General features: G+C 43.3%; 1 long non-coding RNA gene across 3 annotated transcripts in view; it reads left to right on the forward strand.

Annotated features, from left to right (window-relative positions):
• The first annotated feature begins 67 nt into the window (after nt 1-67).
• The window catches only part of LOC138156639 (uncharacterized), a 55,647-nt gene continuing 29,381 nt past the window's right edge, over nt 68-26,333 (forward strand). For 2 of the 3 annotated variants that reach the window (XR_011167199.1, XR_011167197.1), the window contains exons 1-3: nt 68-195; nt 1,075-1,315; nt 8,317-8,546. This is a non-coding gene — a long non-coding RNA (uncharacterized lncRNA). Of the gene's footprint in view, nt 388-1,074; nt 1,316-8,316; nt 8,547-26,333 lie in introns of all 3 variants that reach the window. The other variant, XR_011167198.1, reaches the window with a different exon arrangement.

Raw genomic sequence — 26,333 nt, forward strand, 5'->3', positions numbered from 1 at the left:
GTCTAGGCTGTACCAAGTCGAGAAAAAAGGAGAGGATAAGAATAGTACGTCATCCCCTCCTATCTCTGGAAATTGGTTCATCCTAATGGTGACGTCTCGCCAAAGCTGCGCCTGCGCACGGAGCGGGCAGCTGCGCGAGTCCAGATGTTAGGGTTGGACAGATGTGGAGGGAGTAGCCAATGCGCGTGATGCGATGTATGTCAGCCCCCAGGGACCGCGTTTTAGAGTCTAGGGATGCCACGTCTGTGGCTCCCGTTGAAAATAAGGCAATGGTGGCGGGAAAACCTTCCTTTCTGTTTTTGTTTTTTTGTTAAGTTAAAGTTTGCAAAGTTTTTTTTCCCCCCCTCCCACTCCTCCCTTCCCCCAACCAGGGGCATAAGAGAACAGGTGTGTGTTTACCCGGTGCAGAGAAACAGTCTCCCCCTCCCTTCTCCCCCCGGTCCTACCAGTTAAAATTCAGAATCCGTGGCGGTCTCTGAAAGATACCTCATAAGAGCGTGGGTTTAGAGCTTAGAAAGACACTCAGTCCACCCCTTACTCGTACAAATGGGGAAACTGAGGCTCAGGCAGGCCAAGAGATTCGCCTAGAGTCAAACAAGTATTATAGAGGATTTGAACCCAGCTCTCACTTTAGATCTCTATTCTCTTACGGTTCCAGACTGATGCTGCCCTGCTGCCTAGGGTCCACGACCTTAATATGTATCTATATACATATATGTGCATGTATTTATGGAGAGAATCATATATAACTTTATGTAAAAATTACCCATCTGCCCACCCATCCATTTATCCATCTATCTATATCTATGTATTTGTTTCTATGTATCTATGTATTTGTGTTTCTATGTATCTATGTCTGTCTGTATGTTTCTATCACTATGTGTCAGTAGGTACCTCTGGTACCTTCCAAGGACGCTAATTACCTCTCTCTCTCTTCAGTTTCCTTACCTGGAAAATGGGGCTAATAGCACTTACCTCAGGGTCGTGTGGATCCAAAGGATTTGACATGTATAAAATGCTCTGAAAGCCTTAAAGCTCGTATGAAATACTTGCTATTATTATTTTATTTTCTAGATCTAAAAATGTGATCATGGGATTCCCTGGACTGCCCAAGGGATCCAGGCACAAAAAAGTTGAGTCCTTATTGTAAAGGAAAGAGTGCTGCATTTGGATTCAGTGGATGTGAGCTGTTGGACACCTTCCCTAGCCCTGGGTCCTTGGACAAATCATCTCACTTGCTTTGGCTTCTGTTTCCTCATCTACAAAATGGGGGCTATCATCCTGATACTACCCAAGATCCCTAGAGTGATTCAGGGTAAGTGATTTGTAAATCTTAAAACTCTATTATAGGATTTAGAGCTGGAAGGAGTTTCAGGGATCAGTTAATTAATCTAATGCCTTAATTTTACAGATCTAGGACTCAAAGCCAGTGCCTTTGAATCTAAAGGAGCAGGGAACCTTCTGCATTGAGGCCACATGTGGCCTTCTAAGCCTTGGGTGTGGCCTTTTGACTAAGTCCAAGTTTTATAGAGCAAATCCTTTTATTAAGGGGATTTGTTCTGTGAAGTTTGGATTCAGGTTCCCCACCTGAGTCAAACTCATTGCTCTCTCCGTTACACTTAATTGAACTCTGTCTCCTTTTGATGGGGTACCTGGGGTCTAAATCAATTTGTAAAACCAGTTTGTACAATTGTAACTGCAATTTGTATTGTAAAATTGTAATCTGTAAAATCCCTTTCCCAGCCTCAAATTCTGCCCCTTCCCCCTATCCGAACTCTGCCTAGGCAACACCTTGTGACTCCTTTGTTTTTACTTAATCTCTTCATGTCTCCTCGGTCTGGCCCAAATACTCCTTTGTTCTTGCCTCATGTCTCATGTCTCCTCTGGTCTGGCCCAAATCTCATCTAAACTATCTATGTACTAAAGTCACAAGTTCCTCTCAGTCAGCTCTAACCTTTATCTATGCACTGAGGTCCCTTCCCTCCCTCTGGTCAGCCCTGACAATGCAGCCCTACCCTTTAAAAGTAAAAGGATGTACCCCTCTCACTTGCAGGTCCCCTAAAGGACTCTTGCCCGCTTCTCATAGAAGCATAACAATAAACTTCTACAACTCTCACTCCAATTAAGCCCGAGGCCTTGAATTCTTTCCAGACGCTATTGCAGGTTTTCTGGTCTTAGATAAGATCAGAATTCCTGCTGAACCTAGAGGGAGCCATCCCTCATCACTTTTACCTTTGTGTCCCTCAGAAGATTTAATACCTTGCTGAGCAAAAAATAGGGGCTTGATAATTATTGATTGGTGGCAGAAAGAATGAAGAATGTGACACTTTCATAAATCTTTTCTTTTCTTTTTTTTTTTTTTTTGGTCAATACCTATGATTTCATCAGTGCATAGAGTTCCATGATATGGGCTTTCCCTCCTTCGCTCCTTATCACCAACATATCTACTCAGCTATGGCTTCTAGTCTCAGGAAGTGGGGCATGGGCATCACTGAGAGGCTAAGTGATTTTTCTTGGGTCTCACAGTTTGGTTATTTGTCAGAGGTAGGACCTGAATGCAACTCTTCCTGATTCCAGGCCCTTTACCTTGCCTCTTATAAAAATCACTGTATGTGAATGAAAACCACAGTGAACTGATGGTAAGGCACCCCCTAAAATGATGTGGAAAAGGAAGAGTTAAGCAACTGGATGTTGAATAGGGAGCTTTAAGACATTTCTAACCTTAAGTTAGAGACTTTGGTTAGAAACATAACTCTTTTTTTTTTTTGCTTTTTGGAGGGCAGTTGGGGTTAAGTGACTTGCCCAAGGTCACATGGCTAGTTTTTGTGTGTGTGTGTGTGTTAAGTGTCTGAGGTTGGATTTGAACTCAGGTCCTCCTGACTCCAGGGCCGATGCTCTATTCACTGCACCACCTAGCCGCCCCATAGAAACATAACTCTTAGTTGAGCTTCTAGAAGTATTTGTGAATAGGCTTAATGCTTCTGGGGGCCACTTAGCTGGTCGACCATTCTGTATTCCAAAGATATTGGCGCCTCTGTGGGTTTCCTTCCTTCCTTAATGCTGTGCATTTAAAAGCATGATTCAGAGAAGAGATCCATGCTTTACAAGACTGACTACCCAAAGGATCCATGACACACAAAAAAGTTAAGAATCACTGCCTTAGACTAATCGAGGAAAGTCCTTGAAAACCATTGAGTGAATTGCAGTAATATTACATAGGAAGTCTGTTTCAGTTAAGTGAGGAACTTGGTAAGACCCTGTGGAGCCTGGAAAAATCATGGAGCTAGGCCAGGATGAAGCAGATTTGTGTAAACAGAGAGGAGGATGTTCCTGAGAAAGAATCATTGGTGGATAGAGTGGGTGGGTGGGGGAAGCGGAAGAGGTGGAGGAGAGACCTAGGACTTAGTCTGACACATATGTAGAACATTACAGACAGAAAGGACCAAAAGCATAGAATGTTAGATCTAGAAGGGGCCTGAGAACAGGGAGTGTCAGGGCTTGGAGGGACCTTAGAACAGGGACTATCAGAGCTGGGAGGGGCCTTAGAACAGGGACTGTCAGAGCTGGGAGGGGCCTGAGAACAGGGATTGTCAGAGCTGAGAGGGGCCTGAGAACAGGGCTGTCAGAGCTGGGAGGGACGTTAGAACAGGGACTGTCAGAGCTGGGAGGGACCTTAGAACAGGGGATCTCAAGAGCTGGGAGGGAGCTTAGAACAAGGAAGGTCAGGGTTGGGAGGATAGGAAGACACAATGTCAGATAGAGAAGGACTTTAAAAGTCATTGAATCCAGCCCCCTCTTTCTGACAGAGGAAGAGGCAGAGTCCTAGAGATGACGTCACCCAGGGCGGCCCAGCTAGCCAGAAGCAGACGGAGACAGAGAAATGGCTGCTAATGGTTGTTTCCTTTGAGTATGGAGCCCTTGAGAGGACTGAATCACCTCTTGCCAGCCACAAAGCTGCCTGCATATTCACTGCAGCTCTTTCCTAGTGACAGCGGCAATATTTCACATGCAGGGCTCATCTTCATCATGCCCAGCTAAGGGCCATTTCTCATTCTGCCCGTAAAACTCTCCCATTCTCTTTAGCTTAGTCTCTCCAGGAAGCATTTTGCATTACATAGAGTCAAGACAGATGGCAGTGCGTTGTCAAAGCTAAAAACAAATTTGAAAGTGTCTCCGTGAATTGGCTGTGGCCAAACCTGGCACTTGGGAATAAATATAGGTCCTTATCTCATGAGCATGTAGATAGAGAAGCCTTAGAACAAGGGATGTCAGAGCTGGTGGTGGGGGGCCTTAAAACAGGGGATGCCTGGGCTGAGAGGGCTCTTAGAACAGTGAATGTCAAAGTTGGGAGGGGGCTTTAGAACAGGGGATGTCAGAGCTGGGAGGGGGCTTTAGAACAGGGGATGTCAGAGCTGGGAGGGAACTTAGAACAGGGAAGGTCAGACCTGGAAAGACTTCAGAATATGGAATGTCAAAATATGGAGGGACATTAGAACACAAAATATTAGACCTGGGAGGACCCATAGAACATAGGATATTAGATCTGGGAGGGAGCCTTAGGACATAGAAAGTCAGAGTTAGAAAGGAACTTTGAAGATGATTTAATCTGACCTCTCATTTTACCAATGTGGAGGCATGTGCCTAGAGAGGGGAAAAGTGATTTGTCTAAGGGCACCTTGTTGGTCGTTGGCAGAGCCAAGGCTAGAACCCAAATCTCCAAATGCTCTGTCTTGTGCTGCCTGATTCTTCTACTCTGGACCCTTTAGTGCGGGTCACAGGATGCAATAATACTTGGCCACAGTCTCAGATGACAATTGGATGCCCATAAACCTAAGTGAACATCCTTTGCCTTTATGCCAAAGATGGTACCCAGAGCCAATTTCATTGGCCTGGTCACTGTTGCTGTTCCTTTTTCTTTATTGCCTGTTAGAGATAACATAGAAATTAAAAAACAGTTAATGTGAATTGACCCCAAAGAAGAGAGAGCAGACACCTCCCCAACTTCTTTGCAGGGGTGGGTGGGTAGGAGGGCCTATGCCTTTCTAGACCTTTCTGATATATTGGTTTGCTTTGCTGAACTCTTTTTATTTTATTTTATCTTTTTCTCTTTATTTGTTATAAGGCAGGAGCTCTTAACCTGGGGTCCATTGCCCATGTACAAAATTCTGGGGTCCATAAAATTAGATGGAAAAAAATGAGGTGATGGAAGGTCCTTTTAGATTTCAATTTAAGATCCTGTGAGTTGTCTGGTGGATCACACAAAGCAGAGGATTTGAACCCAGGTCTTTTGACTCCAAATCAAAACAGTTTCTACTTCCCTAGCCTGCCAGTCGAGGCAGTCCTTCTGGGCTTTTGGTCATGTACTTTGCTGGAGTCTCAGGAAGGGAGTTCTCTGGAGAGCAGCTTAAGGCTTCAGGCCTGGCCCAGAACTTTTACTTTGGAAAGTCTTCATCTCTAGTGGATTTTCTTCAGACTTTTTTCATTGAAAGAGATGAACCCAATATTGGCCTATTGGTCTTTAAAAAGTGAAATCATGATTATTTAAATTATTTGTAATTCATGTGTCTTTTCCTACAGGGAAGAATCTATTGGGAGTAATTGATTTCACAGAAACTGTTTTGTCTTGTGATTTCCCATAATGCTCTTCCATTATGCTTTGTGTCTGGGGAAGCGGCAGGTCGTAGTGATTTTTACTGTTCCTTTGGTGTTATTTATATGGCTCTTGGGGCTTTGCTGATGGCTTATACTTACTCACTTTTTTCTTTTCCCCAATTCATCATTGAGTTATGCCTTTGTGATATTATATTCACTTCTTATTATAACCCTTCTCCTTCTCTGCGGAATACTCCTTTGTAACAAAAAGAAATTGGACCAAAAGTCAATCAACAACCCATTATGTAGTGTAGTAGAATAGCTTAGCAGATAGTATAGGGTAGAACTGAATACCATACATGACTCTTGCTTCTTGTGGCTCCCCATATTTCTTTCAAGAGACGCATAACTCTTCTTTCCTCTGGGGTAGTATTTGAAGATTGCTTTCATTTACATTATTCTGTTTTTTAAGAGTTAAAGTTTTAATTTAATTTTAATTTTTAAAAGTTTTTTTTAATGGTTCTTTCGCAGTTACAAGTGTTTGTGTTTATTAATCATCCCTCCAACTACCCTTCCCCTAATTAAGATGATTACCCCCACCCCCAAAAAAATAACATCCCTGAGACCATTGCTATAGTTGGGCAGAATAAATGTCCACATCAGTCATTCTGGAAAACATGGCCCATTCACAACCTCCATTTTCCATTGGTCTGTTGGGGAGTGGGGAGGGGTAGCTTTTACATGAGGAAATCATAGTTTCACTTCTACTGTCTTTACCTCTGCTTCTACAATCTTCTCATCTTCCTCCAAATGCCCCCAATTACTCCTTTTCAGCATTTCTTGGGGTACAATAATATTCTATCATATAAATATTGCCCAATTCATCCAGCCATTCCTTAGTTGGTGGCACACATCTATTGTCTTCTTCCTCCCTCCCTTCCTCCCTCCCTCCCTCCCTCCCTCCCTCTTTCCTTCCTTCCTTCCTTCCTTCCTTCCTTCCTTCCTTCCTTCCTTCCTTCCTTCCTTTCTTCCTTCCTTCCCCCAGACCTATGATTTCATTGGTGCAAGTTGATGAAACTCCTTTACACATTGCTTCCTGAAACACTGAGAGGTGAGGTGACTGCCCCAGGGTCTTACAACAATGTGTGTCAGAAGTTGGATTTGAATGTAGATCTTTCTGAGTTTGAGGTCAATTGTCTGTCTTTCTCCATTATTCCCTGATAAAGTTCATGGAACCTTAGAGATGGGAGGCATCTGAGGGTGTCATCTAGTCCCTAATGCCCATGTTAAGATAAAGAAAGTGAGACCCAGAGAGGTGAAATCACTCATGGAATTACAGGTTAAGAGCTGGAAGGGGTGATGGAATCATAGATTTCAATCTAGACAGGACCTTCAAGGTCATTGAATCCAATCTCATTTTGTGGATGAAAAAAGCTGGTGTCATAGAGAAGCGTGTGATATAATAAGGGTCATATAGCTAATATGTATCTACGGCAGAATTTGAACTTGGACCTTCTTGACTCCAAGTCCAGGATCCTATCCACTACTGAGTCCACTCCCCTTGCCCCCTCCAATTCACAGAGGAAGAAATGGAGACTCAGACAGGTGAGTGACTTACCCAAGGTCACATTGCTAATCAGCAAAGGAGTCAGGCTTAGAACCCACTTTGGGAGAGTTCTGACTCCCAGCCCCAGTGTTCTTCAGAGGTCATGGGGGGTAAGGAGAGGATACAGGGGATGGCTGGCATCCTGGCGTGTTTGGGCACAAGCTAAAAGCTGTATGACCACTTGTTAGGTGCATTATGGCAAAGTGCTTTCTGAGGTTCTGGGATCCTGTCAAATGTAAACCTTAACCTTGCTCTGCTTCCAGTTAGCTAATCCAAAATACTTCTGTGATTCTACATTCCAAACACTGAAGATCTCTCCAGATTATGGGGTGTGAGGTGGGTTAGATCTTGATGGTCCTTAGTCTCCTTTTTTAGAGAGAAACTGAGGCACAGTGAGCCAAATGATTTAATGCCCAGCGTCACACAGGTGGCATACAGCTAGGTGGCACAGTAGATAGAGTACTGGACTAGGAGTCAGGAAGGCCTGGGTCCAAATCTGGACTCAGATATTGACTAGCTGTGTGACCCTGGGCAAGTCACTTCTTCTTCTGTAAAATGGGGATAATAACAGTGCCTATCTCCAGGGGTTGTTGTGAGAATCAGTTGAGATGATATTTGCAAAGGGCGCCACAAAACTTATAGAGCTATGTAAATCCTGGCTGTTCTTATCATTGATAATAAAAACTCATCAAGCCATGTTCATGCTCCCATGGCGTAGAAAGCATGGGAGCTGGAGTTCAAATCCCAGTTCTGGGTGACCTTGGGTTGATGACTTCCCCTAAAAGCGGAAGTAGGACCAGAATCCAGAGGATTTCTGAATTCCATTCCAGCTCTAAAAAGACCTAGGTGTTAGGTTTGGAATTTCATTTGATGCCGAATTCCTGGGACTGCCACAAGAGGTCAGTAGCAGCTGAGGAAACATCCATCTCCAGGCAAGCTTAGCCCAAAGTTCTCTGTTCAATATGTCTTGATTTTTTTACCTCCATTATTTACAGTTGAACAAATAATCTTTCTAGAGCTATCTGCCAGCCACTTTAACAGCCCACTTGAGTCCTTCAGCAAAGCTCCAAGAGCCTCTTTCTTAGAAATGTTGACTTCTGGTGTGTTCTGCCCTCCAGGTTCCCAGCAAGATCCCGAGGACGCTTGGGAGTAATGGAGGTGGGCCAGAGGAAGCCATACTGATAATGTAGCTGATCTCTCCTCTGGCCGCTGGTTGCTGTTTCACCAACACTGCGGGCCATGTTCCTCCGACTGTCAACATTCCTCCTTACTCCTCTATGGAGGAAGTGGGCCCTAAGAGGCCAAGACAATATGGGGTGACCTGGGCCCAAGCAAACTCAGCAAAAAGGTAAGTTTGGCTTGGTGGCCATGCCACCTCCCTTACTCCCCTCTCCTCCTCAGCTCCCTTCATCCTGTTGTCAATGTTTTCTTTGGGCAATGTCCTTTGGTTTAGACTTAACTCTTTCTTCCCCTGGGCACCCAGTAAAAACATGGCTGTTGAGTGGGGAGGAAGAATTGTGAGTGGAAATTGTGCTGGACTGGGAGGGAAAGGTCCTGAGTTCACAACCTGAATCTGCCTCTTATTGCCTATATGATGGTAGGCCAGTCATTCTAATTCTCTGGGCTCATTTCCTCATATGTAAAATGAAAGGATTGTACTAGATGGCCTCTGAAGTCCTTTGAAATTCTAAATTCACTTATAGTAAAAATACAGGGACTCTGCCCACTCACTTCATTTTCAGATGGGAAAACTGAGACCCACAATTAGAATCCCCAAAATTTCATAGGATTATAAGGGATCCTTAGGGATCAACCAGTAACCCAGGACTGATGATTGAGTGATGGAAGGGACCTCAGATGTATAGTCCAACCCCCTCATTTTACAGATGAGGCAGCCTCGTAGAGGTAAAGTGACTTGACCAAGGTCATATAGGCAGTAAGAGGCAGAGACAATATTTAAACTCAGATCCCATGACTTTGAGTTCAGTGCTCTTTCTGCCATAACACCCTGCCTCTCAAACCTCTCCTTTTTAAAATTGTGGAAACTGAGGCCTGAGCAGGAGAAGGGGTTTGACCAAGATCAACTCAGGAAGTTTGTAACTTGGCCAAGAACTTGCACCTAGATCCTCTAGTGTTCTTTCCATCACATTATGAAAAGCCCTCCCCAAGTACTACAGTAAAAATGAGTGTCTGTGCTCCAATTTTGGCAGGCAGGATTGATTCCTGGGTATTTGGACTTGGTTCTCTAAATCCCCCTTTGACTCAGACTTCAAAGTCCTAACTAGGGTAGACCCAAACTTAGAACCCTCCCTAAAACAAAGATGTGAAGTCATTGTGAGCGTTGGTGTCTGGGAATTTAGTTAAGGCTCCTCATCCATCCAAGTGCCATCACTGGAATCTCTAAGAGGAGGCTGGCCAGTTGTTCCTATCTACTGAGCTAGCATATGTGCCCTCTAACATTTGAAGCCCTAGGGCAATGCCTTGATGGCCAAACTTTAGTTATACCTCGGTTGCTTTCCCCTGGTTTGATTGTAAATGCATTGTTATCTTTGTTTTATTTCACAATAAATCTTTCCTGAATTGGAACAAAAATAGAGAAGGCAAGTTTCCTACTTTGAAGGGTGTTATAAAGGAGAGGAGCTCCCTCTTCAAGCATAGGCTGGACTGGAGGGACCTTGATGTTCATCCTCTGAGATATGGTGATGTCCCCTCCCTAACAATGTTATGGGAGGGTGTTTTATAAACCTTGTTCAGTCATTTAGTCCTGTCTGATTCTTCATGACCCCATGGGACATAGCACATAGCAGACCATAGTCTGTCCATGGGGTTTCCTTGGCAAAAATAAATCTAAAAGTACACTATTAGGCTGAGTAATAATTCTTCTGAATGCCACATTCTCTGAGGTTATCGATTATCATTCCAAATCAAAGGGGCTCTGGACATCTCTAAGATGCCACTGGATAAGACAGGGCTGGCCTGGTTGGGGATTCCAGGTGAGAACCTTTCTAGGGAGCTGCCTTCTCAGAAAGAAGTCTGAGAGCTGAAAGGGCCCTCAAAGGCCATTTAGTTCACCCCCTTCATTTGTCAGGGAAGAAAGCTGAGTCCTGGGGAAGCTGGTGGACTTGCCCAATGTCAAGCAAATGATGTCAGAGGCCGGATTTGAAACCAGATTCTTGACTCCAAAGCTCTCTGTCCAGAGCAGCATGGAATTTTATTTTTAAAATTTTTTTATTTTTTTGCTTTTTGGAGGGGGAAGGCAGGGCAGTTGGGGTTAAGTGACTTGCCCAAGGTCACACGGCTAGTTTTGGGTTAAGTATCTGAGGCTGGATTTGAACTCAGGTCCTCCTGACTCCAGGGCTGGTTCTTTATTAACCATGCCACCTAGTCATCCCCCAGCATGGAATTTTTGCAAATCATTTGGGTGCAGGCCGTTTCCACTCTGGCCTCTGGCTGTCTCTACACATTCTGAGAAGGGCCTGGAGCAGCTTCGTAATGTCTCTGCAGAGCTGATTTGCCTGGATTCATTCTTCTGGACTTCATGGGCCTAGATGTTATGGAAAGTGTGACAAGTGGTGCAAGACTGGAAAGAATGGAAATTGGGATGGAAGAGGGAGGGAGGGAGCGCTTTGGGGAGAGCAGCCAAAGTCAGCACTGCAGAGGCCATTATGGACTCATGAGATGGAGAGCAGCTCCTGGACACTGACCTTCTTAGGGGTCCAATGCAGGTTTGCTGTTCTTTAAATTGACCTTTAAAGAGTGTGGCTGAATATGGCATTAGAATGTCTGAGTTAGGAAGATCCTTAGAATACTCAAAGTCAGGGCTGGCAGGGGCCTGAGAACAGGGAACGTCAGAGCAGGGAGTATTAGAGTTGGGAGGAATTTTAGAATATGTAATGTTTGAGCTAGGGTTTGGCAGGGGGTGGGAAGGAAGTTCCCAACGATAAATCTATAATCCTTTGACATTTAACCCTGTATGGAAGCCATTATCCAACTCTCCAGAATAAGCTTCCTTAGCTACAGCATTAAAATAGTGTTACAGTTTACCAAGAATGGGATACAGATTATGAGACAAATACATCTGAAAGTCAGATATGATGGGGCAAAGGAAACATCGGGACAAATCAGCCTAGAGACTCCTCTTTCTCTCTCCCCTCTCAGAGTCAAGTGGGCACCAGCTCCTGACAATCTCACTGTCCTGAGTCTGGCCTGGTCCCATGCCTAGAATGCCAGGTCTATTATTATTATTAATAGAATTAATATTATAATAATTTTATTATAACATTGTGCTAATTATAATAATTATTATCATGCTCTCCAATCCTTGGCAATACTTACCTGGGTGTGACAATAAGTTGTCTTGCCTCCAGTTTTTTCCTATCTCTAATCTATCCTCAATGCACACATCCAAATCATCTCCTTTATGCACAGATATAGCTGTGAATTGTGACATAATGAAAAATAATGGATTAAGAATCAGAGGACCTGGGGTCCAATACTGGGCCAGAGTGCTCCCTCCTTGAGTTGCCTTGGGCATATCATTGAAACGTTTGGTCTAGCCAAAAAAGCATTGGGTTTATAGACAGATGCTCTGGGTTCAAATCTCAGCTTTCCAGCCATGTGCTTTGGGCTAGTTCTCACCCTCTCTGGGATCAGTTACCTCCTGTGAGGTTTCCTCCAGCCCCAAATCTAGGCTTCTGAGGTCCTATGGCCTGCGTGACTTGGTTGGATTTAATGACTTCTAAGCTTTCCTAATGTCTCTAAATCTTGGATGCTGTGACTCCTCAGGCCCCTTTTAGGACGAAATTCCACTCTATCCCCTGTCCCCAGGATTGAGTCCAGCCTCCCGTTCTGCCCTGCAAGACTTCCCTGAAGACGTTGCCTTGGAGACAATATGGCAAACTCTTAAAGAGTCCTCTTGAAGGTTTAAGGCAGATCCAGGAGGGGAGTCAGGGGACGGACTGAAGGAGGCCATTTGTCATCAGATCATAGAGGCAGAACCATCTAGTTCAATCCTCTCCTTGTACAGGTAACAAGAGTTAGAGCATCACAGGTTCCTACATCTAAGGCTAGAAGGGGCCTCAGAGGCCATCTAGCCCATCTCCTTTGGCCGATGTGCAAACTTAGGCCCAGAGAGATTGAGCAACTGGTCCAAGGTCACAAGGAAAGTAAGTGGCAGTGGTGGGATGTGAACCTGAGTCCTCTGACACCAAAGCTAGCAATCTTTGCACAACAACACAATTTCTTAATGTTGTTTCCTTGGTGCCCTACGGTTTCTTCTGTCCTTTGGTTTTTCTTCCCTTTCCTCTTGCTCTTCCCCATGACACCTGCTACTTTATCCCCTCATTTTCCCTCCTACTCAAGCTCTCAGAGCTAAGTTAGCCAAGGAGAAGAGGGAAGGAGACAATATGAACACTGTTAGTTAGAGAAAGGACAAGATCTAGCCTGCTCTAGGCCATGTTTCACACCCTATCCTATCCATCCACTAGGCAGCATGGGCCTCCCTGTGCTGTCACTGTTTGCAGTCTCCTGTGCCTTCTAGCTCCCCGTCCTAATCTTTCCTGCCCCTACTTTTTAATCTCTTTCCGTGAGAACAGTAAACAAAGCAGTATGACCATTGCTCCTGGAAAAGCAGGACCAGTAACTGACCTCTGGCTCCTTCACTACTGAGAAGTCATCACAGTGGCTGCTCACCTGGAAATCCCCTTCCCTGGTCACAATTTCACTCTGTGTATTGTCTCTCTGTGTTCCAATGTAAGTACTTGAGAGCAGGGACGGTCTCACATTTTGTCGTTGTTTCCTCAACACCTAGTACAGTGTCTGGCAAATAGTATAGGTGCTTAATAAATGTTTATTGACTTTATTGACTGATTAGTCTATCAATTCCTACTGATCCTGTACCCCCAAAGTAGAATTTATATAGGAGTCATGGGTTTAAAGGTCATCTATACCAGTGGTGTCAAACTCAAGTAGAAATAGAAACCACATATAGGGATCCCTGAAGGCTGAAAATTGACTCACATGAATATTGTCTATGTTTTATTGTATTTATATTCATTTTGTTAAATATTTCTCAATTACATTTTTTTTAAAGCAATCGGGGTTAAGTAACTTGCTCAAGGTTACACGGCCAGTTATTATTTCTGGGTGTGGTGCTGAGTATCTGAGCCCGGATTTGATCCAGGTCATCCTGACACTGGAGCCGGTGCTCTTACTCACTGAGCCACCTGGCTGCCCCTAAGCAATTGGGGTTAAGTAACTTGCTCAAGGTTACATGGCCAGGTGTTTCTGGGTGGGTGCTAAGTGTCTGAGCCCGGGATTCAATCTCCAGGTCTTCTCAACACTGGAGCCGATGCTCTTACTCGCTGTGCTACCTGGCCGCCCCTCTCAATTACATTTTAATCTAGCTGGGGTGGTACTCTAACTGTGGGCCACATGTGGTCTGCAGTCTTTGTATTTGACATGTGATCTAGACTGGCCCCTTCATTTTCCACATTGGGAAACTGAGGCCCAGAGAGGGGAATGGACTTGCTGGCCAGGCTGAGCATTTATAGCAGAGCCTGGAGTGCCATCTTGAAGAAACAGCTAACCTTAGGACAGCCTAGGGGTAGGGATGTCTAATGGGGGCTTTGGAGCATGCTTGGGTTTGGCCTGGATGGATCTCCCAGGAGGTGAGGAAGACTGATAGAGGACAGAATTTAGATCTGTAAAGGACCTTGGACACAATCTAGGCCTTTGTGTGTGTGCCTTGCACCCTTCTGGCAGACATTCTGTTGAAACTGAAGGACCCTTTCTTAGAAACATATTGGTAAATGCACAAAGTAAAACATGGAGGATTACAAAAGAAACCAATTCTCTTGAGCTACAGTTACCAAAAACATTTTTGTTTTAAAGTTCATGAACCCTAGTTTAAGTCTAACTGTCATTTTATAGAAAAGGAAACTGTCCAGAGAGAGTGAGAGACTTGCCTAATGTCACAGAACAATAGCTCTGAGATTTAATTTAGGACCAGATTCAGGTTTTCGGTAGAGTGTAAGCCCCTCGAGGGCAGGGATTATTTTTTTTTTTGGCATTAGCATCTAGTTTAGTGCCAAATACATGCTTATTGATTGGTCAATTAATTCTGACCCCCCAAACAATGCTTTTTTCACAATACCATAAATCTACAGAGCACAGCACTGTTCTCTGGTAGATCCCCAGAATCTCCTCCAACATCGCTCCTCTCCCCCCTTCCCCCCCGCCCAGTCTGGCCATCAATGGCTGGTGCAGCTTTCTCAGAAGCTCTGTTCTCACTGAAGTGGCAGCTGCAGGTAGATGGCTGACCCAGAGACCTTCGCCTTCCCCTCCCTCTTCCGATGTCACTACTGCTTCTTTCTTCAAAGTGGGCACTGTAAGATGAGGGGGTTAGATTAGATGGTCTTTGAGGTCCCTTTCACCTCTGTATCTCATGATGTTATGATATTTTCTGGGCCTCAGTTTTCCCATCTGTAAAGTGAGGGGGTTTAAGTTCTCTTTAAAGACCCGTACAGCTAAGAGTGTAGGAGTCTCATGATTTCCAGATCTAAGATCCTATGATACAGTCCCACCCTGGCCCCCTTACCTTGGTTCAAATCCTACATTGTAATGATCTTGGACAAACCACTTAAAACCTTCCTGAACCCCAATTTCCTGCTCTGTAAAATAAAAGCGTTGGACCAGATGGCCTCCAAGGCTCCACCCAGCTCTAATGAGGCTCACGCATGTTAGAGAACCTGACTGGGTGGCCTTGAACATCCGGGAAAGCATCATTGTACCAGAACCCAGACTGTCTTTGGAGCTTGGACTTCAGTGGCCTAATTCTACCCCCAAGGCAGAGCCAACATGCTTAATACCTACCGATCAAAAATGCTCTGCTTTCTTCCCCAAGGTAGGGCACCATCATCTTGAATCTAGGGCCTGAGTTTCTCAGGGGCTGGGCTGAAGCTTTGTTCTGGTTGCTTCTTTTTTCCTGGTCTGCCTCCCCATCTGCTAAGTGGGGATCACCAGTTGGCAGCTCCTCTGGAACAGACTGTGTCTGGGCTCTCCCCAGCTGGCTCCTTGGGTGCCATGCCAGCTGGCTCTTAGGTCCCTGCGTGCACAGTAAGGCTTCCCTTGTGGCCTCTCTCCCTGGGGCAGCTTCAGCAACTCATTTATATGCTACTTTACAGTCTCTAAAGCACTTTGCTCACAACAAGCCTGTTAGGGAGGGAGGCAAAATATTGTTATCCTTACTTGACAGAGGGAGAAACTGAAGTTCAGATAAGGAAAGATCACTTGCACAAAATAACAGCTAATAAGCGTCCAAGCCAAGACTTGAACCCAGGTCTTTGGACTTCACTGCCTTCAGGCTGCATTCTCCATAGCTAATAATCATAGTTAGCACTTATTGTAGAATAAGCTATCTCATTTGATACTCAATCCCTGGTAGGTGGGCGCTACTATTATCCCCATTTTACAGATGAGGCGACTGAGGCCGGAAGAGTGGCTTTACAGAGTAGGGTTTGAACTTAGGTCATCTTGACTCCCAAGTCCAGAGTTCTTAGCCACTTTAGTACCCAGGTGGATAGAAGCCCAGGGATTCCTGATATGACTGACCATTTTCACCCACACAGCCCCATATTCCTATCCAGTGCTGTCGGGAAGACGGTTCTTTCCCCAATCATCCTCCTGGAACAGGAAAAGGCATCAGGCTTGGAATCAAATAACCTGCTAGGTATTAGCTGTATGACCCCAGACAAGTCATTTGATTTCTTGAGTCTTGGCTTTTTTCTCTGTAAAATGGGGCTGAGGATACTTGTGTAATGGGGGTCAAGCATGTCCCATGGAGCAAGAGTGAGTGGAGTTTCCCCTGGCTACTTCTGGGGATAGATGGTTTCAGGACTGAAGGAGTTTGAAATAACACAGCAATCTCTTTGGTCTCTATGACAGCAGCGGGGGAAGGGAGCTGCATCAGTGGGAACTGATTTGTGAGTCAGGAAGGGCTGCCCACTCAGCAGACTTTAAAGGGAGGGCCAACTTCTACTTCTACTTTTACTGCTGTCTTGTCTTTCAGATGTGGGACTTGGGACCCTAAAAGCTCTTTCTTGAACTTCTTGGGAGGGGTAAGGAAAGGGGATTTGTTTTCTGTCTGTATATTGACAGCAATGGCATCAAGGTTACATAAACAGTTCAATAAAGTTTGTGTTTGTTAAAGTGTGTGTGTGGATGCATACACATGCATCTGTGTGTATGTATGTATACACACCTATATATACACATATGCATATTATATATAGGTATGTACACACACACAACCGATTCTTAACTCTTGGACCATACACAAATAGATGGACCATACAGCCAATAGATTTGGTTCACCACCCATTGTTTGCTGACCTGGGATATAGAGCTTTAAGGTCTGCAAAGTGCTGTACATAATGTTATCCCACTGGATTCTCACAGTCATTTGGGTAGGTAGGAGATATTATTATTCCCATTTTACAGACAAGGAAGCTGATACTGAGAGAGGTGAAATATCTTGGTCAGTGTCTGAGTCAGGATTTGAATTCATTTATTCTTGACTCCCCAACCCTAGAGCACCCACCCCTACATGAGTGCTCTATCCAGTGAACCACCTTCTGGTCTTCTATAGGTACTTTCAGATCCTCCACAGAGGATGTATAGAAAGATAAGAATCATACTGGATCAGAACAGAGGGAATGGATTTTGATCTGTGCTGGTGGAAGGATTAGCCTCACTTACAGGCATCATGGATGCACTGAAAGATTGGAGAAGAATCATACCATCATAAGTTTTTTGGGGGTAGAAAGGATTTAAAAGGTGATGTGGTCCAAATATACCCTTTCAAACATGTGTTCATTCAATTTCTGACCAAAAGTCCCCCAGTGAAAGGCAATTGCTCCCCCAGAGGCCGCCCAATCCGCTTTTGGACATCTCTGATTCTTAGGAATTTTTTCTTCCTTACACCAAGAAGAAATCTGCTCCTCTCCAGTCTTCACAAGTTGCTCAGATGCCTGGCACATCGTGGGCTTTTAATAAATGCTTGCTAACTTGTTGACATGATTGGTGTTGCCCTCTTGGGCCAGAGTGAGTCTAATCCCTCTTCCACAGGATAGCCATTTGAATATTTGAAGACAATTACCATGTCCTGTGAAGGTTCTCTTTTTCCATCTCTTCCTTCCTTTCTCTAAATCAAAAACTCTCCACTTTCTTTATCTGATCTTTACTTCTCCAATATCCTCAGCATTCTGGTCACCCTCTTCTGGACATGATCCAGCTTGGTAGTGACCACTCCTAGGCTATCGCAAAAAAAGCTTTTGATCTGCATTGGCACAGGGAGTTTCCTTACCAAAGATTTCCCTACACCAACAAAATCCCAGGTCAGGACCAAAAAGAAAAGAAGAGGATTGTATCAGCTCATGTGGCTTCTACATCTGATACCTATTCCTATAGCTGACTCAGGTTCGGCAGCTAGGTGGTGAAGCAGAGAGTGTACTGGGTGTGGAGTCAAGAAATCTAGCCTCAGGGGTGGCCAGGTAGCTCAGCAAGTAAGAGCATGGCTCCAGTGTCAGGATGACCTGGGATCAAATCCCGGGCTCAGACACTTAGCACCCACCCAGAAACACCTGGCTGTGTAACCTTGAGCAAGTTACTTAACCCCGATTGCTTACAAAAAAAAAAAGAAATCTAGCCTCAGACACATACTAGCTATGTGACCCTGGACAAGTCATTTAACCTTTGCCTCAGTTTCCGAAGCTGAAAAATGGGGATAGTAAAAGACCTAACTTAGGTTTATTGGAAGGATCATATGAGATCATATTTGTAAAGCACTTTGTATGGTACCTGGCACATATATTAATGCTTATTCCCTTTGTCCCCTTTCTACTTCATGTTAAACTTGAGGCCATTAAGGCTCTCAGATCTTTTTCTACTTCCTTACCTCACATTTATGTGTTTGATTTTGTCAACTCAAATGCAGGACTTTACATTTTTTCCCACTTAAATTTTATCTTGGTAGCTTCAATTCACTGTGCCAACCTGTCATGATGCTTTTGGATTCTTTCTTCCAAATTGCCAGTTAAGATTTCCAACTTCATGCCACCCATGCTTTAATCCAGATTGTCCTTCTGGGTGTGAGTCACGGATCCCTTTGATTGGCCTGGTGAGGCCTATGGAACTTTTCTCAATAACATTTTTAAATGAATAAAATTAAATGCATAGAATTTCAAAGGAAACCAATAAAGTTTAAATGGGTTATTAATATAGGAAAACCCCAAATATATGAACCCCAGTTGAAGAATTCCCATTTGAATTCAAGTCATTGATAAAAGTGTAGCTGAGAAGAGAATCAAGGATAAACTCCCTGAGGCACTCCACTGGAAACCAGTGTCTTGGTTCAGTAAACTTCAGTTTAATCCAGTTTAATTTAACAAGCATTTATTGAGTGACTACTTTGTTCCAGGCAGTGGGCTAGGCAATACAGAGAACAAAAATAAAATATGGTTCCTGCCTTCAAAGAGCTTACATTCTACTAGAGTATGCAAACAAGAAAACAGAAATGTAATTGCAATCCATTACTTATTCTTTGAATCAAATCATCCAATCAGCTCCCCATTCACCTAACTGTCCCACTATCCAACTTATATCTCCCCATCTTGCAGACAAGGAAAACATGAATGTTTTTGTCAAATTTAGTTGCTGAAATCCAAGCATCCTCCTAGATGAGATTTTCTAGAAAACTTAGATAACGAAAGCTCCATATGTGGAGAGGTCTCATGTCTGAAGAGGGCTATCAGTATGTGATTCAAAGAAAGGTAAAATAGGCAAATCTAACCTCTTCTCCCCTCCTCTTCCCACATACTCCAAGGGAGACTTTAATTCCTGTCAGGATGAAGAGCAGGAAGTTGGGGATGGAGCTATTCTTCACTCCCCAGAAAGAAGGGGTACCAGGCTGGAATTATATTTATATGCTCCCTTAAGTATTACTAGTCTAGGGAATAAAATTGGGTTCAACATAACTCCTGATCACTTTGCCATATTCAGGGAGAAGGAGGACCCCAAGTGTTATATCCAAATCTTGACCCTTCCCACCAAATACCAGTTCCACAATGAACACACGTAGTAAATAGCAAAAAAACAAAACAAAACAAAGCAAAAATAACCCCCCAAAACCTTCTCCCGGAAATCAGAGCAAAACAGAAATCAGAGAAGGTATATATAGGAAAATATATACTAGATAACACAGGATGAAGGAGCTTTCCCATTGGGAGTGAAGAGACAGAGATCGAAAGAGACAGAGATGATAGAGACACAGAGAGAGAACTAGTTGTTGTAGATCTCATCCAAGTGGAAACTCCCCAAAGTCCATAGAGTAGTGGTAGGGATATAATGGAGACAGTGGCTTCTTTCATGTCTTCCCAGGATCTTTTTCCTTCCGCAACATGAAGTGGGGTTGGCCTCTCCTATCTTCCCTGTCAAAGCTGGAAGCCAGGAGTGCCTGAAGGGACTTGATACTTGAGGAGTCCCAAGAGGGTTGGAGCCTGAGAACTCAGCACAGGGCAGGGCTTCATCTCCACCAGGAAGGAGAGAAATAGATTACACTTGGCTAATCTGTCTAAAGGATTATTGGGTACAAAACTCTGAGATAAGTGCTGGGGACAATACAATGGTAAATAAGTCAGTCCCTGCCCTCATAGAGCTTACAGTCAAGGAGATCAGCATGAAATAATCATAATGTGAAAAATGTATTTGCCTGTGTATGTGTGTACTGAATGCAGAGTGGAGAGAGCATTAGGTTGGGAGTTAGGAAACCAGGGCTCTAGTGTTTCTTTACTATTAGCTGACTTGTCACATGGGGCTGTCTACTTCTCTCTGCATCTCTGTTGTTTATGTTTAAAATGAGCATAACAAGAATCATAACTCAAGATCCCCAACTCCTTCAGCTTGACTACACAGTGCCTCTCTTCCTCTCCCTCTCCTTCTCCCACCTTGCTCCTTCCTTCCACCTAGGTTCTCTGATACTGCATCTAGGCTCTGTCCATTGTGCTGGCCAAGTCGAGGCTTAGTGTGACACAGCAGGCTGGCTGTGGTCTGGGAGTTAAGGTGAGTTCAGTGGGAGCTGACAGGCCCTGAATTTGAATTAGCCAATGTGTTGTCAATAGGCCAGGGAGCCTGGCTTCACTGGCTGCTGCAAGAATCAGAGTCCAGAGTGATGAGATGCTTATCACGCCGCGGGGACTAGAGAGGAGCCTGTTCTGCAGCAGGGGGGGAATTAAAGAAAAATAAATCTAAGTTGAATTCTCAGTGCCACAAGCATCTCCAAGATTCACATAGCCTGGGAAGTTGATGACTGACAGAATAAAGGACAAAATCCATCCTACTCAATGTGGATTAATGGGAAAAGCCCAGGATTTGGCTCCTAGGACCAAGACGTAGATTCAAATTCCGATTCTGACACTTGCTAGTTTTTTAGTCGGCCAGGACAAGGTCATTTAATCTTGGCCCTCTCTGAGCTTCATTCTGCTTCTCTGTGAAATGAGGATAATGCCTTTGATATGGATGTAAACTTTAAAGTGCTCTATGAATACCTGATATTATTCTAAGTAGTAAAGATAATAGTAATAATAATAACTACCTATTATAGTGCTTGAAAGTTTGCAAAGTGCTTTACATATATTACCTCATTTTACTCTGGGAAGTAGGTGCTCCCATTTTACAGAGTTGGAAACAGAAGTGAAGAGTCTTTCCTATGGTCAGATAACTTATAAGTATCCTAGGTAGGATTTGAACTCAGGTCTTCCTGATTCTAACTCCAGGGCTCTATCCATTGGGTCTCCTAACTGCCTCAATGATAACTAACATTAGTATGCTACTACTGTAGGTACAACACCTACTACATGGCGAGTAGGTTAGTTTTGTCTTAAAGGTAGTAAAACTGTCCTGGAGACTTAATTGGTCCAGGGAAGTAACCATTTACTGTTGCGATGTCCTGGTTGTCTGATTACAAAAGCCCCCACTGGAGGAGCTGAGGACTCCTTAGGTTTGACTGGCAAGCCATCATGGGAAAAACTGAGGCAGGAAGCTGCCCCCAAGTGACTTTATAAATGTAAGCTTCCTGAGGGCAGGCACTATCTCTTTTTTAATCTTTTTCTTTAAACCTCTAGCCCTTAGTTCAGTGCCTGGCACATAGTAAGTACTTAAGACATTTTTAAAAAATTTAAAAATTAAAACTTTCTAAAAATTAAAATGAAACAAAAAATAAATGCATGTTGTAATCTTGGCAATAAACATTTTTTGTCCACAAAAAAATGCAGCAATAGCAGAACCCAACCAAATCAATGCTGGGACCTTGCTGAATGTGTTTTCCATACTATGGCTAAGGAGGTTGGCCTTTTGTTAATTGTTAGATGGTCTCTTAGCACCTAGCTCAGAGCAAGTAATTAAAAATGTTCAAAATGCTTTCCAAGCATTATCTTGAAAAAAAGAAAAAAAATCCCTCAAAACCCTGAGGTAGGTACTTGAAAGGCGATTCTTAACCTGGGGCCTATGAACTTGATTTTTAAAAGATCAAGTCAGTACAATTAGTTTCCTTTGTAATTCTATATTTTTATGCATTTAAAAATGTTATTCTGAAAAGGGGTTCATAGGCCTCACCAGCCTGCCAAAGGCATCCATGAAACAAACATGGTTTAGACCTCTTAGACTAGAAACATCAGCTCCATTTTACAGATACTGAAAGCCTTAAAATTAAGAGGTCAAATGGCTTACTTCTAGCTCCACAGCTAGCAAGTGGCAGATAGGATTAGAATTTGAATCTCTCAGATTATATTTTTAGCACCCTGCCCACTCTGCCATACAGGTTGTGAGAGGTAATACAAAGGATACTGTATTTGGGGTCGGTCCAGTTCTTGGGCTCCACATACTCCATGACCCTGGTCATGTCATATATCCTTCCTAGACCTCAGATTCTGTCCCCACCCCCAGGAATAAGTGGTTTGGACTGGAAGATCCAGAAAGTTCCATCCAGCTCTAATTAGATGATCAAATAAAAACCAGAGTTCTATGGTATCTCACAACCTCATGAACTTTAGAGATACTCCAGTTCAATCCTTGCATTTTATAGAGAGAGGAATCATCTCTATGATGGGGGATGAGGAATCCCAGAGTCAGGAAGGGTCTTTTTCAAGGTCACACAGGTAGGAAGCAGCAGAACCCAGACAGGATTCCACATCCTCTGAGTCCAAATCCCATGATTTTTCCTTTAAACTGCATTGTCTGCATTTTGTCAAATCACACTGTCAAAGGGAGAGGTCCTGGGAACCTGATGGTTTAGACTAGATGCCCTCCAATGCCCCTTTTAATGCTAAGATCTCTCTGAATCTTCTACCAATCAAGGCAATTGTTAATATAAGAAGGAAATTGTTCAAAATTCTCTAAACACTCTTAACTCTTCAAACTCTCCTTTTCCTCAGATCTAGACAACCTTTTCTTCTGTTCGTTTTAGGGCATGAAAAAGCTGTGTAAGAAATAGAGGAAAGCCAATCATGAATAGGTTCAAGGATCAATGAACTAAAAAGTACTTATTGAGATTCTAACACATGCCTAGATGTCATGGGAATGATAAGAGAGTGAGACAGGGTATCTAACACAGGGGAGCTTTTAACCTAATTAGAGAGATGAGACATTAATAATAATATAATTGAACATAGTCATGTAATACTTTAAAGTTTGACTAAAGCATTTTCCTCAGCAACACTCTAAGTATCATTATCTCCAATAAACAGATGGGGAAACAGAGGAAACGTGAGTTCAGTGACTTGCCCATGGTCACACAGCTAGTAAGTGTTGCAGGCAGAATTCAAACCCAGTTATCCAGATCCCAGGTCCAGCATTTTGTCCCCTTTACCTTTCAATATATTCAATATATTCACAGAGGCTGAGCAGTGGTTTTGTTGCTAGCAGTAATGCAGGGCAAATGCAGGATGCTATTCCCTCCCTCTCCAATCTTTCTAAATGAAACTCCTTATGGCCGATATTGGAAAGATTTTTCTCATTCTAAGTCTAACAAGAATTGAGCTCACAGAGTGTCCCATTGGATAGACTTGAAGGAGTTAAAAATATCCAAATCAATAATAAACCTGAGGACGCTTGCAGGTTGGTTGATCCACTGTGGCTGTGGGGTTTACATCACAAAAAGGCAAGAGAGCCCTTAGAAGATGCTAACTGAATTGAAAACTTACCACTTATTTAGAAAGTCCAAAGTGGAAATTGAACAGAAGATGGCAGCAGAGAGCAGGGAGGAACCTAAAGAGAATAATAACCCAGCTAAAGAGCAACCGAGTTATGGACAACGCAGTGATGGCTGAGTAGTAGAGAGAATATCCAGCCTCAGCCACCCAACATCCCAGCCCAGCAGCCTGTTTCTCAGTGACTGAGGGATCAGTTCAATAGTATCAGCAGTGGTACTGCAATGGATGCAAGTAGGTTGGGATGCCCATCTAGAAGTATTAGTTGCCTTGGTTGTGTATGTTCTCAGTGTTAATTGAGTCTGCATTTCATAGAGATGCTTTAAATTTCATCTTTCATTCATCTCTAGTCTTCCTGATCTATATCTGGATGGCTCTGGAGGAGCAAGTGAGGCTGGTGACTGCACAGTCCTGCCTCACTTAAATCTAATTCACTTGCGTGTCATGGCATCACCTCCATGATGTCGCGGTCCTCTCTGAGAATGAATGACAAACAATAAACAAATTTGGATGTGAGTTTTCTTCCAGCCATGTTACTCTGAACATGCATGTAACAACTCAATGTATATTCCCTGGCCATGTATGTTTCTTATGTGTGTTTTCTTTCTAACTGTTGGGATGGTAACCTTTGGGAAAGTATATTCCCTCTTGTATGGGGTGATATTCTATGTCATTTATTTTGTTTATGCTGTACCCACACATACACACATGTGTGTGCACAAATGTGTGCATATAGCTTTGAACTGGTGTGTACTCAGGTTGGTTTGGCTGAATAACATTGGTGGGGGCTCTTAAGCTACAGTTTTGATTGGATGTTTACCCAAAGAATGCCTTGAACCTATTATAACTCTTGGAGGGGCACCTGTTGAGGGGGCCTCTAGGCTACACTGTGTATATATAAAGGCACTCAGTTAGGAATTAGGAGAACTAGCTAATATTTCTGGCTCTGCCAGTTCTTTTATTTTCTTCTGCTTTTATTTGGGGATCTCCTTCAATTTCCATGGCTTCAGTTATCACCTCTAAATCTACATCTCTGGCCCCCCACTTCCTGCCTGACCTGTTCTATAAATCCTTCAAACTTTAGTGTCTCCAGAACTTATCTTGCTCAACTTGGGCATCCTCTTCACTTTCCCATTTCTGTGTTTTACCCCAATTTTCTGTTTTCCCCAGAATCTAGAACAGTGCTTTGAATGTGGTATTAATGATTCGTGAGTGTTAATGGATAGAAATTTCTCTTATGGCACCGCCATCTTCCTAGTCATCTTTGCTACAATTTTCTCCTTTCTCTTCTACAATTTGACTCCTCCTTTTCCTTTCCTATCTCTCTCCCCATCTAATCAGTCACAAAGTATTCTAACTCTACAATATATCTTGAATCTATCGCCTCCATTTCAATGATCACCATCATTCTTCTGCTTCTAGTCTCTCTTCCCTCTTATTTATTTGTATAAACTGCCAAATTAATCTTCCTAATCATCCTAGGTCACATCATGTCAGTATTTTGCTCTTAAACCTTTGGTGGTTTCCATTTGCCTACTTAATAAAATCTAAGTACTTTGACACGTCACATTCTGACCTGAACTTACCCTTCTTTTTCCATCCATATGTCCCATCACTTCCTTTCATGTGTGCCTTAGTCCAAAGATGGACTGTGTAACTATGTGAACCTTAGGAAAGTCTCTTCAGTATTCTGGGCTTTGTTTCCCCAATCTGTAAAATGAGGAGGTTCGGCTTTATTATTTCTAAGGTCTTCCAACTTTAAATTCCTATGTTCTGAGGTCTTTCCTGGCTATGCCATTCTATGTTCTAAGTTTCTTCCCAGCCTAGCATTCTGTTCTAAGGCCTCTCCCATCTCTAATGCTATTCTAAGGATCTTCCCAGCTCTGATGTTCTAATATCTCTCTTAGTTCTAACATTCTATAGTTCTATATTCTGGTACTGTTATTCTGTCTATAATCCCCCATCTCCTAATCTATGCATTTGAAGCCCCCCTCCCCAACTGCACACAGTATGTGTTCAATGTATATCTGTTAACTGATCCTAAAAGTGCTGTGCCAATTTATAAATTGTGGACTCATTAATTGCCTCCTTTCAGCTGCCAACATTGTTTACCAAAAGCCATTCAGGAACAGATTTGCCATCTCATCTTTCCAAAGACTGTCTCACCTCTCAGCCTGCTTCCTGCCTCTCCCAGACAGAAAGGGTCTTCAGATAATGAGTCTAGCCTCTCAATGCATAATAATGAACTAGGACTATTGGGGAAGGTTAAGACAGCAGGTCTTGCTTGGCCAAGGGGAAAGAAATCGTGACAGGGAAGAGCAATGTATGTTGACAAATTCATTAAGGACAGAGATCAATGGTGACTAGGATCACTTAATGGAAGAAGGGGCCTGCTTTAACTGGCACCAAGGAGTATTGATTGGCAGGGCTTGACCCCCATTCGGGTAATTTCAAGGGCCTCTTTTAATGAAACTCTTTCCTGAAAATCATGCATCTGAAAATATTGTAAAAGCCTTATGAATTCAAATTTATGGTAGCAATGCTGCAAGTCAGTTGCATGAAAGGTAGTTTTAATCAATCCTTGTAACACATTTATACAGTAAATTCTTTATGAAACAGAATTAAAAGGGTGGGAGAATGTACAAACCGAAACCCTGAAAACTTTAAATGAGTTATTTCTCTCTTCCTTTCACATGCCAGACAATCTAATCTGAGAATGATTTTGAGCCCATGTTCATGTAGCCATAATTAAGTGCTGTTTAGGACCCCTCAGTCCTGGACCTCTGAAGGCTACTCAAGGTTCAGGCATTTTGGGGGTCTTCTTCCACTCAAGATGGGCAGCTAGGTGGTGTAATTGATAGAGTGCTGGGCCTAGA

This window comes from Petaurus breviceps, unplaced genomic scaffold, assembly GCF_028583685.1.
Source record: "Petaurus breviceps papuanus isolate PSGF00001 unplaced genomic scaffold, PetGlider_PUasm1.0 156, whole genome shotgun sequence".
NCBI classification, from domain to species: Eukaryota; Metazoa; Chordata; class Mammalia; order Diprotodontia; family Petauridae; genus Petaurus; species Petaurus breviceps.